The 19,254-nt window shown below is 44.7% G+C and overlaps 1 protein-coding gene across 1 annotated transcript in view; it reads left to right on the forward strand.

Moving 5' to 3' along the window:
• Positions 1-1,172: 1,172 nt before the first annotated feature.
• The window catches only part of FHIT (fragile histidine triad diadenosine triphosphatase), a 737,284-nt gene continuing 719,202 nt past the window's right edge, over positions 1,173-19,254 (forward strand). Inside the window, 1 exon segment of the mRNA XM_084903158.1 lies at positions 1,173-1,180. The gene's annotated coding sequence lies outside the window, so the exon portion shown is untranslated.

Raw genomic sequence — 19,254 nt, forward strand, 5'->3', positions numbered from 1 at the left:
GGCCTAGCCAGTGTCTCAGACTTGTCTCTGCACCTTGGACACTCACACTGCACCTTGGTCCCTGCTCACACTCCTGCTCCTGACCAGCCTGCCATCTACGTCCTCAGCCAAGTCGGAGCCCTTCGCCTTTATTAGTCATTCTAATATTATTTACTACTCTTGCCTCTCTCGTGTCTCTGCTTGCCTTGCTACCTGCTAGGAGAAACACTTTTTAGAGACTAAGATTTTATATTTATTCACTCTTTCCTCCTCCAAACACTTTGTCATCTCTGTCCTCGGGGCTTTTAGGAGGAGAGGAGCGCGTTCCCACCTCAGGTAGCTCCCGGCCCGGGGGACAAGCACATTCGTGAGCAGGGCCAGTGTGACGGGGTCGTTACAAATCCAGGAGCAGCGATGTCCTCTAGGGATGGAGGAGGGAGGTCAGGGAAGGCTGGGATGTCTTATCCGACAGGTGGTGAGAATGAATGGAGATGGGCAAACGTGCTCTTAAACAAGGGGCAGCTGATGGGGCTTTTGTGCTGCACTCGGGACCCAGGGCACACGCTTCAGTAAGCCCTTCGTGCCACGTGACCAATTAGACCCGGTGTAGTCACGGCAGGGACTGTTGGAAGGATGGACTTACAGCCCTGCGGTGTGGTAGGAGGCGTGTGTAGAGGTCACGGACACTCCGCCTTGATCTGGGCTGCCATGGCTGCCTGCTCTTCTAAGATCTCAGCCTGCTTCACTTGTGCCCCATTGTCCGATTGTGTCCAATTGTAACAAATGTGGCCCTGGGCGGTGTCACTGGAGCTGTGCTGGAAGTCACGAGAGACAGCTGTGGTTAAAAACATCTGAGGTAAAGTAGAAGACAAGGAAGGAGATGCAAGGACACCCCTGACCATTGTGAGTGAATCCCAGGCTTGGTGGCCTCAGGGAAGTTGCTTCCCTTGTCACCCTGCAGGGAAGGCAGAGGGTGGGGAAGCAGAGGCAGGAGAAGAGGGCAGGGCTTGGAAGTCTTGAAGAACTCTGCCTGCTCCTGGGATCATTTTCAGTTTCCTGTCCGGAGGAAGAAAGGTCAGCACGAGGTGACAGAGTGGTCTGACCCCGCCTTCTCCAGGCTGTAACTGAGCAGCTGCCTCCTCGCCCCCTCCCCCTCAGGGACACAGCGCAGAGAGGCAGAGAGCTGAGCTTGGACCTGCAGGTGAGTCCTGGGCTTGGGAAGGGTGGGCACAGGGTCCTGGGAAGGAAGTCCAGGTGGGAGGCTGAGAGGAGGCACAGACCTCCCAGGCAGGTTTCTGGGGCTCCTGCTCCCCTGCCTGTCCTCACTGGGAGCACCGAGTCTGGGGAGCTGAGGGGAGAAAACGCGCTGGAATAAGACTGGACTGGCTGGGACTCTTGTGAGCAAACATCTGCTCTCCTGCAGACATTCAAGTCCCAGAGCAGAAGGTCACTTCTGCAGGGGAAGGTGGGGGGGTCCGAATGAAATGGCCATGACCCCTGGCAGTGCGAGCGGCAGCCTCGAGATTCGGTGACCCAGGTCCCGCCATGAGTGAGCTCTGAGCAACCAGGTGAGCGACTTGCCTCAGGTCTCCTGGAACAAACCAGGCAGTTCTGGCCAAGAGCTTGCCCGTCGGCCTGGGACAGACCTGAGCCCAGGTCCTGGCCTGCCACTTAGTAGTCTGGGGACTTAGACAGTTACTTTTATTTCTTTGAATCTCAGTTTTATGAGCCAAAAATGGGAGTAATAGCCCTAGCCGGTTGCTAAGTGGCTAGAGCACATGTGTCAAACACAAGGCCCGCGGGCCAAATCCGGCCCGCCAGGCCTTGCAATGTGGCCCGCACCGCGCTGTCATCACTGCACTCCGCTGTCAGTTTATGACATTGTCAGTTTATGACTGTTCAGTAAACCATTCGGCCTGCGATTTAGGCTGGATTTTAGATTTTGGCCCCTTCTCTGATTGAGTTCGACACCCCTAGGCTAGAGCGTGAGACCTTGAAATGAAGGGCTATGGGTTAGATTACTGGTCTAGGACACATATCACGGTTGCAGGCCCAATCCCCGGTCTTGGTCGGGGGCGAGCGGAGGCAACCAATCGATGTGCCCCTCTCACAGCAATGTTTCCTCTCTTTCTGTCTCTCCCCCTCCCTCCTCTCTTTCTAAATAATGGGGGGGGGGGGAGGATATAGGATGAGGATTAACAAAAAACAAACAAAAAAAGGAATAATAAGAGCCACCCATTAGGAATACGTAAAGGATGAACTAAAATGCTGCCTGTTGAGCAAATGGGTGATGGTGGTGGTTAAACAAGGCCCCTTCCTGCTGACCACTGGTCCCAATGTCGCTCTCAGGGACCTCTGTCTCTTTGCTTCTTCTTGCATCAGGTTGTTGAAGAGCCTTTTGAATCAGTCAAAGGAGATGATGTGGTAAATCTGACTCTCGTCCACCTAAGGGCTTCTGTCCTTTCTGCCTATGAGCCATATGTTTTTTGTTTTGTATGTTCTAGGACTCAGGGTGGTAGGCGTTCTGCAGGAGATAGGAAGAGGAACCACAATCCATTGGGTCACACAGAGAAGCCTAATGCACTCACAGTTGCACACCAGGAGGGCAAGGGGAAGGGGAGAGCAGGAGGCATACAAACACACTCACACATGCAGACATGCAGTCAGAGATACAAATATACACACACATATGCACACACACAAAATACACACACTTACAGACACATACACAAACACATATATACACACACACACACACACACACACAGACACACAGACACAGAAGGTCTCTTTGAAAATGTTGGCTGTGGACTTTTAAGCCATTTCATTATCAACAATCCAGTTTTCTCCCCTCTGTTATTTGTAAACATACCCGGAGGCTAGAATGTGATGGGCATATCCAATCAATAGCACACATATTATTTAAAACTAGAGTGACTAGCCCACTGAGCTTGGAGCAATGAAAAGGAAAGCAGAAAGCCTGTCATCTGTGTACATGGGCGGGGAGGGAGGCCGGGTACTGCTTCCTACTGCTTGGCAGATAGAGATTTTGCATCTAATTTCTGCACAAATACTAATTATTACCTTAGTCACTTGGCCGTTGATGGGTTATCTGATGGTACTGGTTTCAAGTGAGCATAGTTTGGAATCCATAGACTCTAAATCCAGAAAGGGGTCTACAAGAACTTCACAGTCCAGAAGTTTCTAAGGTGACTTCGGTGAAACACGAGTGGATCGGTAGGTCTGTTGTCAGAGTTCTGTGACTGGGAGATGCTGCAGGTGACAGTCGCCTCTTAGAAACAGCCCTGATAGGGGTAAGCTCCCGCCAAGTTCGGAGAGGAAGAAACCAGTGTGGAAGGATTCCCCTTGCCCCAAATCTGTTTGAACACCACACATTTTCTTCAAGCAATGCCTGTTAAATCTCCCAGAACAAACTTGGAGAAACACCATCTCGACCCCAAGCCTTCATTTGAGAAATGGAAAGCCAAGGCCAGAGAAATAATCTGGCCAAGTTTACCCGGTGCTAAAACTCTTGCATTCTGTTCCCGTGCAACACATGAAGTGTGATTAACTTGCTCTCAGACCTTGTCTGCATGTGGCTTTTCAAAGAACAGTGCTGCTTATTGTATAATCTATAAACCTAATTGTAATTATAATTTTATTTCTTTTACATTGGCAAGCTCTCCCTACTCTCTAAAGCCTGTCTGCCTTGTATCCCCACCCCCTTGGCTGTAACCTGTGCAAAAGCCACTGTTTGGTTCTTTCCTGTGAACATTGCCCAGGTCATGGACTTGGGGGCTGGCATTTTTGCTCCCAGAGTGTGTGCAGATTCCTGTGTACTGTACACTGTGCTTGGATTCTCTCAGAAGCTGAAAGACTTCTGCATAATCTATTACTGTAGAAGAAAATTAATTGATATTAATTGATCATTTTCCCCTCAGTGACAATTTCTGTCTTTTTAAAAAATATATATTTTATTGATTTTTTACAGAGAGGAAGGGAAAGAGATAGAGAGCTAGAAACGTCGATGAGAGAGAAACATCAACCAGCTGCCTCTTGCACACCCCCTACCGGGAATTTGCCCGCAACCAATGTACATGCCCTTGACCGGAATCGAACCTGGGACCTTTCAGTCCGCAGACCGACACTCTACCACTTTGGCACAATTTCTGTCTTGATCTCCATGTGGGTAAAGCTTTATTCAGTGTTAATAACAGCAGTGGTTGTGGCATTGATTCCCTGGAGTTGTTTGACCGGAAGCAATGCTCCTTGGGATGTGCCCAATCGGGCCAAATGGCAGGTCTTGCTTGCCAGACTGTTTTGAGCGATAGTGGCCACTGAGTGTTCTGAAGACTTCGGAACAAGGGCACTCTCTCCATCATTGCAGCAGGAGCAATATTTGATGAATGCACTGTGGTTCAATCCAACAAGCATTGGTATGCTCCGTGTCAAAGCATGTGCCAGGCCCAGCTGCCTGAGGGAGCTCATCTCTGGTGACAGACAGCAGCTTCTCCACGCACATGTCACAGGGCAGAGAGTGCTGTAATGTGTGGTGCACATCCCAGGCCACAAAAAGGCGTGAATTCAGTGAGAACAGTTTCACAAAGGAGCACCTGTGGCTTCCTGAAGGCTAAGCTGGGCTTCTTAGAGGCCAGTAAGCTTGGTGATTATGTGAAGTGTGAGTGATAAGTTGTGTCCTGATACATCAAGGGTGTGGGTTCGATCCCTGGTCAGGACACATACAAGAAGCAACCAATGAAGGGAACAACATGTCAAAACCAACTGTGCCACACCCTGAAACCTGAAAATGGGATTCTATTTAAAAGACACTGCCTGGAATGTTACCTCGCACTTTCTCAGCCCTCTGCTGAATTTGGGTACAAAATGCACATGAAAATAGTTCAGCCATCATAGGAGACATGTTTGGGTTTTGGCTCAGATAGGGAATAAGAAGGCAAGCCTGTGGAAAGGCCTGTTTTTAAATATATATATTTTATTGATTTTTTTTTTTTTTTTATAGAGAGGGAGTTAGAGGGATAGAAAGTTATAAACATCAATGAGAGAGAAACATTGATCAGCTGCCTCCTGCACTCCTCCCCCCCGCCCCCACTGGGGATGTGCCCGCAACCAAGGTACGTGCCCTTGACCGGAATCGAACCTGGGACCCTTCAGTCCGCAGGCCGATGCTCTATCCACTGAGCCAAACCGGTTTTGGTGGAAAGGCCTGTTTTACCAGCCCCAGCCCCAGGGACACGCAAATGGGAGACTACTTTTGCAGGGAGAGAATGACTCTGTCATGCTGAATTGTCATAAGCGTGTGCTCTGGGAAGAATGTCGGAGGTGTAAGTCCCTGGAGCAGTAAGGGGACTTTCCCGAGAGGAAGGCTCTGTCTCTTACACGGGAAGAGGACCGCTGCTGACCTCCACGGCACTGCTTTCCCGACATGCTCCCTTTTTGAATAAAAATTGAGTTAAAAAAAGATGAGCTCAGCTTGGAACTGAAAGGGAGCTCATTAAAAATGGCCTTTCTGCAGGCTTAAAGGTTGAGTTCCAGGGTCAGGATTAGCTCGTTTTGCTTTAGTAGTTAGGTGCCAACTATCTCCTAAAGTGTCCAGAAGTCGGGTAATTTGCAATCTGTTTCTTATTGCTGAGCGTCAACTGTGGGAGAGTAAGTTATCTTAAGAATTCAGGACTTAAAAACTTAGCTTTACTTGTACTTACCTAAAATGTTTGCCTGACTTAGTGTTTGATTTGTTTTTACATTAATGTGAATTTCTCTCTTTTCGGTCAATGATATCTATTGTTCTGATATTTCTCAAGGAAGGAGTGCCTGTGGAATTCAGTAGTGAGGAACAGAAGAACTGGGGGTCCTGGAATTCTCTATCAGCTGAAAGGGGGTGTTGTTTATGAATCGTTTTATTTTGGATTTGGAGTCAGCCCCGCTGCTTGTTAGGGATCCTCAGGCTGAGTGAGCATGTGGCCCGTGTGGGCTGAGGGCCCAGGCAGCGGGTAGTGTCCAGTGTGGCTCATAGTGGCACTCCTGGCTTCCACCCCCTTTCTTCTCATTGCTCCTCCACATTTCCACCCACCAGTAGGTACCTTTAGCTCTTCTTGCAAAATATGTCAAGCATATGAGACTTCCCACTCTCATGTCACAGGGCAGAAAGTGCTTTGCCTCACTGGCTGGGGTAGTTCTGGCTCAGCTGCACAGCCTATTGACTGCCCCGGCTGCTCTTATCCTAGTGTCCTCATAATCCATGGTCCACACCGCACCCTGAGTGATCTCTTTGAAGGTTAAAGTAGGTCCTATTACCCCCTTGCCTGCACACCTCTCAAGGCAACCCATTTCAGTAAGAATGAACTTAATGGCTTAGCCAGGCTCTGCAAGTCCTGTGTCAGCCTCATCTCTGTCTCCCTCCTGGATCACATCCCCACCTCACCAGGCTCAAGACATGTTGGCCATCTTTCTGTTTATTTCATTCCGAGTTCAACTTGGCCCACACCAGGCCCTTAGCTCACATTCTTCCCTTTAATTAGAAGGTCTGAGGGCCCCCAATAAATAGCAATTCTCTTTCTTCCTCTGATCCCCAAATCTGTCAATTAAACTGTGAAACAAAGGAATGTCTCTTAGAGACCAAGCTTGACTGGTATATGGTGTTAATCTTAGCCAAGGTGCTAGCTCAGGAATTCTATCTTAATTTGCAAAGGGATCACCTGGGGTTTTTTAAATGCAGGGAGGTCTACAGTGGAGCTGAGAATTCCCTGGCCTGATAGCTCTCTGCGATGCCTATGCTGCTCCTCCTGAGGCCCCCCCCCAGAGTATTAAGGGGTTGCTGGTATTGAACCCTCCCCCATTAGGCCAAATATCTCGCTCTTATAAATTATTCAGTGCCAGGCTCCTCCTAAAACCCAGGAGTGTGCAAAAGCAGGCCACCTAACTAACATCCTGCCTGGTTGGCTGGCTTCTGAATCACCCTGGTCTCAAGGGAGACTTTCTCTCTGGAGGGGCCTCACCTGACCACAGTCTGAACGATGGTTTTCCTTACATCCCTCTCAGCCCTGTCAGACAGTTTTATTACTTTTTCCAGCTCTCAGAGTAATCTGAGCATCTCATGTTACTTGTTTATTGTTCTCTCCTGATCAGAGAGGGGAGCTTGTCTGCCTTGTTCACTGATGTGCCCTTATAACCATAAAGGTCAGTGTTTACTGTGCATAGGAAGATGGAGTGACCATAAGTTCTATGATCATGGGGCCATTTCTTTCTTGTTAATCATTTTATTCCCAGGACCTAGCACAGGGTGGAACACGTTGTAGAAGTTGAATAAGTGAAGGAGAACTCAAGTTAAAATAGGGAAAGCTTGTTTTAGAGTAATAACTAGTGGCTCAAATTACCTATGGACAGTCAGGATCACCTCCATTCTTCCCCAGTTACTGTTTTTAATAGGCTAATTTCCAGACTCCTATACTCAGGCAATAAATAGTGGGGAGTGTTTTGATATTAAGAAGGTGCCCGAGTAGTTGGTAACAGGACTTTTATTTCAATGGGGAAAGGGGAGCAGAGTCTATTTTATTCTTAAGAGTCTGCTTAAGACTGTACCATTTGATTGGAAGCCACTATCCACCAACACTTCTGAGCATAAGCATAGACATTCCTGAGAGAACAAGCCAGTCCTCCATCTCCAGCGCTGTTTTGTTTGAATGCCATCAGAACCGCAAAGCTTGGTCACCATGTTGTCTTTTAAAGTCACAGTGGATAATGGCCTGATCTCTGTTTTCATCTCCGTGAGAGCCAGGCCGTTCCCCTGTCTTCTGCCCAACCAGCTACTGCAGATTTGCTCCTTTCAACATCTTTGATAGAGGTTTTGTTTGCTTGTTTTTCCATTTTATCATCATCTGAGGTTAGGAAAATGGCTTAGACACTCTCACTCTTATTCTGTTAGTAGAGGTTGTCAGTATGCCCTCCTATGACTTGGCTCTAACTTGGAAGGAGAAGAGAAATGAACTAAGTTGTTTTGGGTGTGCCTTATGGCCTAGGTGCTTTGGAGAATCTATAATAATAAAAGCGTAATATGCTAATTAGACCTGATGTCCTTCCAGACAACCTTCTGGACAATGCTGGGGCTGCGAGAGAAGCCTGGGTCCCAGGTGCCAGAGGGAAGCTGATGCCGGAGCCGGGGAAAGGAAGGCCTACTGTCGCACAAATTTCGGGCATCGGGCCTCTAGTAGCTACATAGAAAGCTTGGCCTTGGTTATTGGCTTTGTCCTCTGTTTCCTAAATAAGATTGGCTTTTATGTTGGTCCTCCTGCCTCGGCATCTGTCTGATTGGCAATTTGATATTAAAAAATTCCTGCACATGTCAGTAGCTTAGAGCATTCTTCTGCATTGGTTTGATTTGGTTTAAACAGGTTCTTGAAGGTTACATTAAATAGCTGTTAAACACTAGGAATAGAGACAATGAAAAGTTCATCGAATGAATTCATTATTCAACTGCTGTTTACTGGGTATTGACCATTTTCCAGGCGCTGTGCTGGCTGCAGTGTATATGGAGATGTTAAGTGAAAATCTTTCTTTCTTGGAAAGCTACTTTACTCTCTAATCTCTGGCTCTTTCATTCCTCCCTCTCTCCCTTCTTCTCTTCCCTCCCTCCCTCTTTCCCTCCCTACCTCCCTCTCTCTCTCACTTCCTCTCTCCCTCCCTCCTTCCCTCCCTCCCTCCCCTTTCTTACACACACACATTTACTCTTTCCATTAAGAAAGTAGCAATTACCCTGCCTGATGATGCCTGGTCTGGGGTTCTGGCCTACATGATAGTATGTATGTGTGTGTGGGGGGGGGGTGGGGGGTGGGGGGGGGGGTGTGTGTTGGGAGGGGGGCAGGGGAGCTTGTCTCCTAATAGTGGACATGCTGGTAGCTATGAATGGTAATCTCATCAGTGTCCTGTTTATAAGGGGCCTGTGTGATTCTTCCCAGTTATCATTTTTAACTTTGAAACTGGGGGATGAAGTCAAATCCGACTAGCACTATGGGCCTGAGGGCTCGGGGAAGAAGCAGGAAAACCTATTTGGTTTCTGGCCTGACCCAAGTAGTTCCTGGTTTACTCCTGAACACAGAGACTGCTGGGAACTGCCCAGCCATTTGTAAAGCTCTTCATGTGGCTTCCAGACCTGCCTGTGGAGGGTACTAAGTAACCTGACCTCAAGGAGCTCATGACCTAGAATGTGAGATGAGAATGTGTGGTTACAGTGTGTGTGAGGCTGCTGTATTAGAAGTATGTCCCAAGTACTGTAAATAGGAGAGAATGGCAGGACAGGCCTTCCACGTGTCACACTAATTCTTCGGCAGCACAGCATCATTGATATTGATGATAACGGGGGGAAGTGGCCCTCACACGTAAGCTACAGGTGTCTGTGTGGTCGTGTGTGCTTACAGACTGTGCAGTTTGCCTATCAGAGCATACAGTGTCACAGGTTAATTTGGGTATTCACGGTGATCTGAAACCTCCGGGATCCATCAGCTTGAAACATCTGTACTTGAGTTCTGCAAACACGGGGCTCTGGCCTGGCCCAGCAGCCTGGCGTGCCCAGAGAAGCGAGGAGAAGCCCCATGTCAGGCGGCACACAGGTGGTTTCCATGGCGCCCACACAGGAGGGCTCCGGCATCTTAGCAGCAGGCTTCAGCAATGCAAGCAGAGCTTGAAAAACAAGCAGGTTTGTCTGACAGTGTTTTTAGAATGGCAAAGAAAGGAAGGAAGGAAGGAAGGAGGGAGGGAGGGAGGAAAGGAAGGAAGGAAGAAGGAAGGAAGAAGGAAGGAAGGAAGGAAGGAAGGAAGGAAGGAAGGAAGGAAGGAAGGAAGGAAGGAAGGGAGGGAGGGAGGGAGGGAGAGAAAGAGATAATGAGAGAAAGAGAGAAAGAGAGAAGGGAAGAAAGAAAAGAAATAGTAGAAGTGCCCATAGGAGGGACACGTGTTCTCTCATGGTCTGAGCTGGGAGATTGAAGAGCCACCCAAAGATGCTTATGTCTCCCACCTTCTCACCGAGTTAGTGCAGAAAGTCACGCCGATGTTAGCAAGCACGGAGGCAGTTTTCGGAGATCCGAACATTATACTGTGCATTGTCTTCCAAAGGCAGAGAAAGAACACCAGAATGTGAGTGGAAAGATCAATAAAGGAGTTGTAAAACGTTATTGCAGGAGGAACTTCTGGAAAAGTGCATTTAACAAAATCAAAGGCAAAAAGGGAAATCGCAGCAGCAGCAACCTGAGAAATGTCATCAGAGATTTAGCCAGATCCGAGAGTTTTGCACAGCAAACGCGCATGTCACTCCTGGGTGACAGGACACATCCGCTGTGATCCTTTCTAAATGCACCTCAAATGGGGTGATGTTTTCTTGTTCTGGGCTCAATTTCATAGAAATAAAGGCCCCTAGGCAAATTTTAATTGTCTCTTTGTTTCTTTTTTCTTTCTCCCATTCCCTGTACAGTTGAAAATTAACACTACTGTGGATTTACGGATTTTACTAATTAGTAAGAAGCTTGGCATTTAATAATACAAAACTATGAATAAACCAGCTAATTTAACAATTATGTCACCATCAGAATGTTCCCATGGAAGCCGGAAGCCCATAGAAAATTGTGGTCTTTAGATATTTATTCACAAGACGATTAATCAGAGGGTTACTGTAGCCTTATTTCAATGATGGGAATCTATTATTCATGTTCCTAATTCCAAGAGTCTAGCTGCTGAGAGATACACATGTTACCACATCTCAGCCTATTACCTCACATTACCTCACATTACCTTACAATAGCCAAAGTAGAGGAGACCATCTCAGGGCCACAGGAACCCAGTATGAAGCAGGGATGAAAAATGGGCTTTACGTGTCATTCAACAACTCCAAGTGATTAAAAGGACTCTGGAGGGCTCTGCAAAGATCCTTTAGGGGAGCATGTTATAGCTGGACAGTGAGGAGGGAGGGAGCCACAGCATGTGTGCCAGGTGTGGGCCCTTCCTGATGTCTATGAAGCAGGCACTGAGCTGACCCAGGAACTTAGATTCTGTTCAACAGGGCTCAGGGCTCTCGGGAATCTGTTTAGAGGGGACAATGTCCTCCCTGGACATGGCAGCAGGATCATTAAATACTGCTTCCTGAAACTCTAAAGAGCATGCTGAGCCAAACTTTGACCATGAAACAGCTTCATGCGCCATGTGTGTGTCCCAGGCAGGAAGGCAGGCCCGCAGGCTGAGTGGCTCAGAGCTTGTTAGAGAAGGGAGCTGAGGCAGGTCAGAGTGCACTCGGCTGTCTCACTGGCAGGGTCCACCTGTAGGTTTTTAACAGCGGGCACCAGGGCTCTCAGGCAGAGGCTGCATAGATACTACTTCTTCAGAGCATCTACAAACTCCATCCCGGCAGGGCTTGGGGAGTGGGACCTTCTGAACAAAACTACCTGAAGCTGGGATAACATTTTTCAAGAGAAATTTTTTAAAAAAAAATTCTATTTGTTTCTCTTTTGAAAAGCCATGGCTCTTCCTCATATTTGTCACTAAACCAAGGTTCACATGTGTAGGTTACCAATAGCTGTCATCTGCAGTGTTACTTGGAAAGCCAGAGCCCTGAAGACTGAACTCAGAGCTACCACTCTGGGAGATAACTGTAGTTTTTCTAGGACTCAAAATCCATCCAACAGTATGTACACATTTCACTGGTGATTAGCGACCTTGAGCATCTTTTCATATGTCTCTGGGTCATATGTATGTCCTCTTTGCAGAAGTATCTACTTAGATCCTCTTCCCACTTCTTAATTGGATTGTTTGCTTTTTGGTGTTGAGTTCTATAAATTCTTTATGCATTTTGGATATTATACCTCACCAGAGAATATGTTGTCCCATTCAGTGAGTTGTCTTTCCATGTTGTTGATGGTTTCCTTTGCTGAGCAAAAACTTTTTAGTTTGATGTAGTTCCATTAGTTTATTTTTATTTTGTTTCCCTTGCCCAAGGACATATATCAGAAAAAGTACTGCTATGAGAAATGTCCCAGGCTTTATTGCCTATGTTTTCTTCTAGGATTTTTATGATTTCAAGTCAATGATTTAAGTTTTTAATCCATTTTGAGTTTATTCTTGAGTATGGTTTATTTTCCCAACACCATTTATTGAATAAACTATCTTTACCCCATTATATGTTCTTGCCTCCTTTGTCAAATATTAATTGACTGTAAACACATGGGTTTATTTCTGGACTCTCTTCTATTCCATTGATCTATATGTCTGTATTATGTCAGTAACAAGCTGTTTCAAGTCACATGAATCCTCCAACTTTTTTCTTCTTTCTCAAGATTGCTGTGGCTATTTGGGGTCTTTTGTAGTGCCATATAATTTTTTTTAATATCTAGTTCTGTGGAATATGCAGTTGCTATCTTGATAGGAATTGCTTTGAATCTATAAATTGCTTTGGGTAGTAAGGAAATTTTAATTATGTTAATTCTTTCTATACATGAACATGAAGAGAAATACAAAATAAAACAATAATGAGATATTACCTCACATCTGGCAGAATGGCTATCATTAATAAATCAACAAACAACAAGTGTTGGTGAGGATATGGAGAAAAGGGAACCCTTGTGCACAGTTGGTGGGCATGCAGATTGGTGTGATCACTGTGGAAAACAGTATGGAGTTTCCTCAAAAATGAAACTATCGTATGGTCCAGCAATTCTATTTCTAGGAATTTATCTGAAGAAACTGGAAATACTAATTTGAAAGAATATATTCACCCCTATGTTTATTGCAGTATTATTTACAATAGCCAAGATTTGGAAGCAGCCCAAGTGCCCATCAGTAGATGAATGGATAAAAAAGCTGTGGTACATTTACATAATGGACTACTGCTCAGCTGTAAAAAAGAAGGAAATCTTACCTTTTGCAACAGCATGAAGGGACCTGGAGAGTATTATGTTAAGTCAAATAAGCCAGTTAGAGAAAGACAAGTACCATATGATTTCACTTATGTGTGGAATCTAATGAACAAAATAAACTAACAAACAAAATAGAAACAAACTCACAGCTGTTGGAGCGGGGATTTAGGGGACTGGGTGAAAAAGGTGAAGAGGTTAAGCAACACAAACAAACAAAAGAAACTTCATAGATAGAGAACAGCAGACCACTGTCATTATCACAGGGAAAAAGGGATGGGGGAGGCAGTAGAGGGTAAAGGGGTAAAAGGGAAATGGTGATGGGAAGAAACATGATTTGGGATTGTAAACACACAATATCATATACAGATTATGTATTATAAAATCATACACCTTAAAATATATAATCTTATTAAACAATGTAACCCCAATAAATTCAATGAAAACCAGGTCTACATTCTCCAATTAATCCTCATCATTCAATGATGGCAAAAGAATTTAAAAACCAATAAATATATAATTAGTGATGTCTTATCAGCATTTTAATATTTGTGTTTTGCTTCTCAGTCCAGTTGGCAGTGAAAGTTGCTGTAAATGACCCTCAGTAATGGCACATGCTCAAAGTAGCATTGCCCCTAACTCTAGATGCTTCTCCCATGTCGTGGGGGAATCAAGGGATCCAATGAGGCAGAGCCATGTAGAGAGTCAAAGAGAGCTTGACTATACCCTGCCCGTCTGTCAGGTCCTCAGAGACCTGGCATGGCCACCCTTTGGGCTCTGCTTAATCTCTTGCCACCCATGGAAGCCAAGGGTGGCCAGCTGCCCTTGTGTACTTGAAAATTAAAAATTCTTCCAACATTGCATCTTTTCCTGTCCCTCTTCTCAGCTCACCCACCTGGATGGAGGTATTCGGAGTGACCATTTACATTGAAGAAAAATAGAGAAAGGGATGCTATGTGGGCAGAAGATGTTTCTGAGCATTGCTGGAGGTAGAGAGGAGACCAATATCAGATGCTCTGGGTACCAATGTTAGTGGCACTTTTTACTGGCTGTGTGGACTTGAGCAAGTGACTTACACTCTCAGTGTGTCCTTCTTCTGTAAAATCAGGATGATGCAAATATGTCACAAGGCTATTGAGAGGTTTAGCTGAGATATTTACATGACTCACTTAGCATACTGCCTGGTTTATAGTAAGGGCTGCCGGACTATGAGCTCACATTTTTAGTATAATTAATAAATGCCATTTTTAAATAAGTTACTACACACATTCTGCAAATGTTTCTACATGATGGGTACCTACGAGAGAGGTTCTTTCTGGCATCAGATGTGTAAATGCTGACCCTCAAGTACAATTTTTAGAAATGATTAATCTTATAAAGCTATGAAAGGAGGAATTCTTAATTCCTGTGCATAATCATTCCTAGGCAGTGTTCCACATGGAGACCAGTGTGTATATGAGGAAGCAGCTAGAGAGGTGGCGTGCAAAGTACTGAGATCACAGAAAACCTCAGAATATTGCTCATGGGTTCCAAAGAAATAACTCGGAGGACTGGCTGTGGAAGACATGGATTTGCCCTGGCCAGTGTTAGTTGGTGATAAGAACATTGGCCTGTGCACCACGGGGTCACAGGTCTGATTCCTGGTCAAGGGCATGTACCTGGGTTGCAAGTTCCATTCCTGAACCTACCTTGTCAGGGAGTGTGCAGGAGGCAACCAATCAATGTGTTTCTGTCACATCTCTCTCGCTCTCGCTCTCGCTCTCCCTTTCTCCCCTTAACACTCTCTCTAAAAACCAATGGAAAAATATCCTCTGGTGAAAATTAATGAAAGGAAGGAAGGAAGGAAGGAAGGAAGGAAGGAAGGACAGACAAACATGGGCTTATTATGACTTACCTGTGCATCAGGGTGGCTGGACAGTGCTATTGTTTTAACACCCACAGACTTTCCCATCACAAGGTTTAATAGAGTTCAGAAAACAGGAAAACTGGGCATGCAGGGGGAGGGGCGCGAGCATGAGATCAAAACACTAGCTGTTTACAAGCTAAGCTCATGTCTAGACGCAGTTTCTCTTTGGCCTTTCTTAGACCGAGTTGCTGCCCAAGTCCTCACAGTCCACTTACAAGTGGCCTTCACTGTGTTTCCCACAGCACGGGGTGGGGATTTGGAGCATGAGAAGGGGCCCATGTTCCCATTTTCCATAAGTAGGGCACAGGTAGTTTCACCCCTGGGTGAGGCCACTGCTCCTCCCCTCTGATGCCAGTCTTCATCACCTTTGGGGCGGGGGTTTCTATTGCCCAAACCCACCCAAGCCCTCATTTTACCTCCCCCTTCTCTGAGCAGTGCTTGGTATTCAGTTTGGTTTACTCACAAGAGCTTTGAGCTCCTAGCTAATAGGTGGCCTTGATCAAATCATTTGACTGCTATGGGTTTTGTTTTCTCAATCTCTACTCCACAGGCTATTAGAGTTCAAAAGTGCTAATGCAGGTCCAGTATCGAATGCAGAGCCTGGCCCATAGTGTTCAGTCAATGCTTATTTATTGTCTCTGGTGTGAGGGTCCTGCTGCTGTGCAAGGATGTGGAATCCAGGGAGAGATGGCTTGTCTCCCATTACCTAGAAAGACATCCTCATGGTAAATTCAGGGGAGACCGCTCGTTCTGCATCCTTTATCTTTGTCTCCTATGGAGCTGGGCCTGTCTTTTCCTAGGTGCCCAGGAAACTTTACAGATGTTAATTAAAGCTCCTGAGCACCTCTCATTTGTGAGGCAACACACTGGACACTGTGGGAGATGTCAAGCAGGGTTTCCATACAGGCAGACAAACCAGAGATTATAAGAGCTTCATATTGTTTCCAGAGCAGGAGGAGATCAAAAGTAGCAGTAAGGAAATGGCAATTAGTCTCCCTTTGAGAACTCTCAGCTCCAGTCAGCCCTGATACAAGTGAAGAATGAAACAGTGGTAGCATTGTAAGGGAGGTAATAGCTAGTATGTAAATGAGTATGAACACACAGGAAGGCTGTTTTGAGTCATTGTGAATCCTCAGACCAAAGTGAATGCAAACTCCAGCTCTCCCGCAGAAGCCCACCTGTAGACAGAAACCCCCCACCTGGCCTGAGCAGTGGAGCCACGTGACAGGATGCAGGTGTGGCTCTCAGTCTGCATGCTCGTTAGTGTTCCATGATGCGCCCCAGTCGGCAGCTGGAGCCTCATTAGTGTTCATAGGAGTGAGCTAATAAGATTTCTGGATTTCCAAATGGTGACAAATTAGAGTGAAGAGGTAACGAGAGGGGTAGGAATGGAGATCCCCTTACGAGAACCTATCGTGGTGAGAGGATGAGGAAATGAACAAAATGTCACTGTCACTCCAAGAGATACGGGGAAGTACCTGTTTGTGGCACAGGGAAATGGGAAGGCATTTATCAGGCAATGACAGGCAAAGCTACCCTGATGGAGCCCTGGACAACATTGTGCTGCAAAACCCATGATGAGAGAAGGGTAAAGACTTACATTGACTTTATTTTTTTAATTAATATTTTATGGTAGCGAAATATGCAGACACAGTTGTAGGGTGGGAGACCTCTTTTTCAAGACCCCAGGAGTAAGAATCTCTCTGTTGGGATAAGGTCTGACCATGTGGGTTCTAGTGAGGACATACTGTAGTTTGCTGTGGTTGACTTTTTGTGATTTCACTTAACCAGCACCTTCTGAGGGTCTGGAAGAGGCCATGGATGGGTGGTCTGGGATGGCCTTGGGTTCAAGGCCTTGCAGGTAGAACTTGGTATCTTCAGGTGGGGTTTCCATATGCTGTTGAGCAGGATTGAAGGAAGATCTTTGTCATACAGTTCTAAGCCTGTACCCTGGAGCAGATTAGTTAGTAGATTTTATCGTCATGTAATTATCCTCTTAATAGCACAGTTAGAAATTGCTGAATATAGTAGAACACTTAAAATAGAAGTACGTCCATCTGCAGATTATGAGTGACGGGTAGCTATAATTGACACTGTAATTAGCCTTACTATTCCATTTTAGCAAAAATCTGCGAGTAGAATTGCTTTGCCACAAGAGTCTAGAAATTCCACATTAGTCAAAAACTGTGCTAATAAGAGATAGTAATCACTGTCTTGCATTCATTTGTGTTGGGAGCTTTCATTTGTTCAGTGTTAATGTTTAAAATATGACCCGATCTAGGTAATTTTGTTTTGATATTTTATTTTATTTTATTTTATTATTTTATTTATTTATTTTATTTTATTATTTTATTTATTTATTTTATTTTATTATTTTATTTTATTTTATTATATTTTATTTTATTATATTATATTTTATTTTATTTTTAACATGCCAGAAGCCTTAAAGAAGAAATATAAGTAAAAGACATCTGGTGTCTCTGAACCTGGGAGGTCTGTGCACCGAGAAAGGGATACTAACAGGTGGCTCCTGCTTCTGGAAGGCCCTGGTTGATTTATGTTCCCCATACAACATGTTGGCGCCATCTCTGTTGTGCCCACATACCTCTGCGGCCCATGGAGATGGACTCCCACATCTTTTATTACTGTGTAAAGAGTGTAGGATAGTGGGAGTGCAGTAGAACATTTGGTTCTCTAGAAGAGTACATGACAGTAAGGTGATTCTTCAACCTGGGATTCTCTTCCCTAAGCGTTATTTATATGCATAATCTATGAGTTCTCTCTGCTGTTGCAGCCTGTATGAAGACCTGGCTTGGATGTTTTGACTGGTCAGGTGAATCTCAGCCTACATCAGTCTGAGAAGCTATGCCATTCTCCTTTGTCCTTCAGTTTAGAAGTTTCCTTTCTATCCGGGGTTCTGTCTTCCCCTGGTTATCTACAGACACAGACTGTGGTTCTCTACACGGCTCTAGGCCTTAATGCTGGTGCTTCAGATTTTCCTCACCTGTGGTTGGCTTGGCAAGACACTTTTAAAAAATGACGTCATTTTAAGTTTTAGATGGCAACATTTTTGCACATACGACTCAGTGTTTAATACTTGAGATTAGGTTGAAGTGTAAACTTATAGAACTCATCTGTTCACTTCCCAGATCTTTCTTTACTAAAGAACTTCAGGAGCAAATACCTTTTTAAAAGTGGGCTCTTTTGGAAGAACAGGTCTCCATTGGATCAGTGGGGGAAGGAGGTTGGCTATTCACATTCCCTGGGCGGACTTGAAAGTAATCCCTTCATATAGTTTCTCTAGAGTCTGGCATGGTAGGAAGTGGAAGTGTAGAGAAAAGACAATAGAATTGATTCCAAGCCTATTTTCTCAGAGAAAAATGATTGATTTCCTGATTTCCTTTATGTTTCCTCTAAAAACACAAATAATTTTAAAATATCTTTATATATGTAATCACTCTTCTTTGAAAATAAATGACTTATATTTGCATAGTATAAGGTTATATATTCATATATTTAGTATAATTATATAAATATAAGGCTATATCAGTACATATATTAAAGTGTAAATATATGGTTATATGTTATCATTATATAAATATTTTTTAGCCTGGCAAGTGTGGCTCAGTGGTTGAGCATCAACCTATGAACCAGGAGGTCACAGTTTGATTAACAGTCAAGGCACATACTGCGGGGGGGGGGGGGGCCTGGATTCCCAGTGTGGGGTGTGCAGGAGGTAGCCAATCAATGATTCTCCTGATATTTCTCTCTCTCCCTTCTCTGAAATCAATAAAAAATATTTTAAAATACCAATTTATATATATTATACTTATGTCTTCCTTATTTGTAATTCATTCTTTAATTGGATGAATCAGCTACAAAGCAGATGTCATTAATAGGGGTGGTGTGGTGGCAAGAATGTAACAAGTCGAAAGAGCTCTGGTTCCACACATGGAGTAGGTGTAAATACATGTCAGGGAGTTGGCAATGAAAGTCAGAAGTCAGGGGTTCTTGGCCCTTACTGCACATTAGAATTACCATGGGAACTCCTAAAAACAAACAAAACCATAAATTTAAAAACCTGATGTCCAAGTTTCAGCTGGACCAGTTAAAATAAAATATCCGGTGGAATTGCTAAGGAAAACATTTTGGCAGTTCCTTAGAAAGTTAAATATAGAATTTCCTATGACATAGCAATTCTATTCCCAGAGAATTGAAAGCATATGTCGACACAAAACATACCTGAATGTTCATAGCAATACTATTCATAACAGCCCAAAAAGTAGGGGGAAATGTCCATCAATTAATGAATGGATAAAAAATATGGCATATACTTACAATGGGGTATTATTCAACCTTAATGAAATACTGATGCATGCTACAATATGGATTAACCCTAGAAACATCATGCTAAGCGAAAGAAACTTGTCATAAAAGGCCATATGTTGTATGATTCCACTTATA

The sequence above is a fragment of the Pipistrellus hanaki genome, assembly GCF_964339955.1.
Source record: "Pipistrellus hanaki genome assembly, chromosome: 13".
NCBI lineage: Eukaryota > Metazoa > Chordata > Mammalia > Chiroptera > Vespertilionidae > Pipistrellus > Pipistrellus hanaki.